Source organism: Chrysochloris asiatica, unplaced genomic scaffold, assembly GCF_000296735.1.
Source record: "Chrysochloris asiatica unplaced genomic scaffold, ChrAsi1.0 scaffold00019, whole genome shotgun sequence".
Taxonomy (NCBI): domain Eukaryota; kingdom Metazoa; phylum Chordata; class Mammalia; order Afrosoricida; family Chrysochloridae; genus Chrysochloris; species Chrysochloris asiatica.
The window spans coordinates 13,054,949-13,058,830 of record NW_006408537.1 but is presented as its reverse complement, the minus strand read 5'-3'; positions in this window follow the sequence as shown (position 1 = coordinate 13,058,830).

Here is a 3,882-nt window from a genome sequence, read left to right as displayed (position 1 = left end):
AGGGCACCAGCTACAGGGGAGAACTCTCTCTTGGCTTTGGTGGAAGAGCCATGTCTCTTTTAGTTTCTGTAGCCCCAGTACTTTCTGTATCTTTGGCATCTATCATCCTCAGTATGTGCTCAATTGTGTGTCTAATCTGCTCTTTTTGCAACTCAAAAGTGATTAAGTTTAGAATACAACCTGGACTGATATGGCCTCGTTAACATAGCAAAGAAAACCCTTATTCCCACATAGGCATACATTTAAAGGGATAGGGGTTAGGATTTTAACACATACTTGGGGAAGGGCACAATTCAATCTATAATTGTAGCCAAAGCCTTTCTTAAAACAGTGCTCATAGAGAAACCCACTATATAAAATATAGGAGGCATGTTTGGTTGGTTAGATACCATGGAGTTGGTTCTGACTCATAGTAACCCTACATAGGGTTTCCAAGACTATAAATCTTTACGGGAGCAGCAAGCTTCCTCTTTCTCCCATAAAATGGCTAGTAGTTTCAAACTGCTAACCTTGAAGTTAGCAGCCCGACTCATAATGACTACTACAGCTCCTTATAGGAGGTATAGGGTGTGTGTTGTACTCCTGGTGTGGCACTGTAAGATAAGCACTGGATTGCGTAACATAAGGTCAGCAGTTCACACACACCAGCTGTTTCTCAGAAACCCTATATAGGGTGTGTGTTAGGTGGAGGGATGAGATTTGCCTGCTTTGCTCTATCCTTACCTATTGCCGAGACAGCTTTTTGAAACCTTTAAAGCAACTGCCTAGCTAAACAAGGTTATGTTTGCAGCTTAAATTTGTATTTAAATTACATATTCTGCATTCCACAGAGGCTGGTATCTCCCCAAAGACTATTAAAAGTTCCAAGTATTTTTGTTTGAATGAGATAGTACTGCAACAATCACTAAAGTGTAGCTTTCTTCTGGAAGAAGTCCAAAATCCACTTAGTAGCAAATGAAAACACTATCCTACTTAGGATCAAATAGGAGATTTTATGTTCAATTAAAACTGACTGTGGTCTCAATTAGATTGGAAACACATAAGCAGAGGGTTGGAATTTGGCTCAGATTCTTCTATTTAAATTCTTGGTACTCTGCAGCTTTCATTGTACATGTTGATCTGTCTGTAACTGGTTACTTCTCTCTTTACTCTTTGAAGAAATGTGTTTGGTTATATCAGAATAAGGTTCTTGGGTAGATTAAGAGAGAGTGAACACATTTGGGAGAGAGAAAGAAAATGTTATGGGAAGGAGAGGAATCTGCAAAAGCTCAGAGAATGAAATCCCACACATAACATGATGGAAGAACTAGGGACAAACCCTGTGACAGTTGTTTGCCAAGACTCATTCTCTCCTAGGTCCTTACTCATAGAACCTCAGAGTGTTAATTGGAAATACCCTATACAAAATAAATAAATTCTTGCACTCCATTGTGGCTGAATGAGTTGAAGTCATTAGGTTCAGTTCAAAGGTGATAGTGTTGTATGGAATTTTCTAGGAAAATTTCTTAAAACACATGTTGTGCTCTACCTTTTCTTTCTTTCTTCTTTTACTGCTGGCTAGCTGCTGCTGGGGGTTAATGTGCTGGATTGCAAGGTCGGTGTTTCAAGCTTACCAGCCGCTCCTCGGAAACCCTATACAGGGTCGCTATTAGTCAGAACCCACCCAAAGGTACTTAACAACAACAGCAAACCTATAGAAAATGCCTCAAGTGTCCTGCCTTTGAGAACGGAGATGCCATTGGGAACAGAAATCACATAATGTGGAGTTAAAAAGTGGAAGCTTTGTGTGTGTGGTGTTTTTTATTTTTTTTATTTCTTTGATTGAGATTTCCTTCGTTGTTGTTACAAGGTGGAAGCTCTGTGTTGTGGAGCAACACTTGACTTCTTACATCTTGAATTTACCTGAGGTAGAGGGGTAGGGGTAGGGTGAGAAATAAACAAAACTTGTATCTCTTTTAAGTCACAGTAGTTGGGTTTTCATTAGACCAAAACTTGATCCTGAATAATATAGACTCACTCTATCTCCTGCTTGTGTGGGTGGGGCTGAATGTGAGTGTGCACTTGTGTATGTATAGTGTGTTTGAGGTCTTTGAGGATGAGAGATTAAAGATATAGGCACAAGTGAAACACTACTCTATTTGCCCACTTTTATGATTCAGAACCTACTCATCGGCACTTAACAACAACAACAGAGGGAAATCTCAATCAAAGGAATCCAAATACACACCCACACACCATTACATTAACTCTGGTTTTAAAAGACCTATATGTTAATACCAATCCCACTGCCATCAAGTCAATTTTGACTTATAACTACTCATATGACAAGGAGCTCTGGTAGCTTAGTGGTTACGAATTGGGCTGCGAACCTCAAGGTCAGCAGTTCGGAACTGCTCAATAGAGTTTCCAAGATTGTACTCTTTATGGAGAAGACCTGGCAGTGTATTGGGTTATGTGTTAGGCTGTTAACCACACTGATAGCATTTAAATCCAGCCACTCTTGCAGGAGAAAAATGAGGCTCTCTTTACACACAAAGATTTGCAATCTCAGAAATCCTACACATGGTCTCTATGAGTCGGAATGGACTCGACTGCGCATAACAATCATCACCACAATCTTTATGGAAGCAGACTGAACATCTTTCTCCCATGGAGCAGCTGGTGGGTTTAAACCACTCAACTTCTGGTTAGCTGACAAGGACTTACTGCTGCATTACTCAGACTCCTTCATAATTCATGGACTTTCATGAAACATGGCTAGTATTTTCACAACCAAATCTCTGCTAATCGTAGTGTTTGTAGATTTTTTTTTTTTCTTTCACATTATTAACCTGAAAAACACAATGTGTAGAATGTCAATGGGAGGTAATTATGCAGCTGAGTAATATGTATAATGTTGTACAGTAATGAGTTGACAGAAAATACTAATCAATATGTTACAAATCAGTTTTTAACATAAATTGGTATGGCATTCTCCTTCAAGATTTCAGTTAGGCTCATGCTGATGCATATTCTTGTTCTTTAAGCATTCTGAAAGTAAGCATGAGTCAAGAGAGCTTAGGGCTAAATAAAATTGGAATAGACAAAAACAAAACTGTTTTATTTCATTTCCTGTTTCTTTTAGGAGTCCTGGTGTGGCACTGTGTGTTAATGCACTGGACTGCAAAGTTGGTTTGAACCACAAGGTTGGTGGTTCAAACTCAGCAACCATTCCTCAGAAACCCTGTATTGGGTTTCTATGGATCAGAACCTACTCGACGGCATGTAACAACAAGAACAACAACATTTCTTTTAAGGGGTTCTGGTGGTATAATGAGTTATTTGTTGGGTTACTAACTACAAGGTCAGCAGTTTGAATCCACCAGTCACTCCTCTAGAGAAAGATGAGACTTTCTGTTCCTGTAAAGAATTACAGCCTCAGAAACCCTGTACAGGGTCACTATGAGTTGGAACTGACTCGATGGCACACAACAACGATTTCTTTGATCTGTTCACAGGCTTTCTGTATCTGAGGGGATTTTCTGCTGGTGCTTCTACCCTCTTGCACTAGGTATGAGGCCAGGGATTCATTTCACCAGCATTTATTGAGCACCTATTGCATGGTAAGCCATCAACTGGAAGTCCTTGTATAAGGGAGGCCAAGACAAAGAAGACAATAAGATAATTTTGGATGTGTGTATCTTAAACAGAACTGAAAGACTTTTTCGTGGGCCTAATGCTGAAAAAACTATTTAGGAGGCTGCTTTATGGCTTGAAAAGGATGCTTTATGAATCTCTTCACAGAAATTACTTTCTTATTTTCATTTACTATAATTGTTCTAATCAAAGCTTAGGGGAAAATGTGATTACTGAATTTAAAGTTGCTTATTAAATGAGTATACA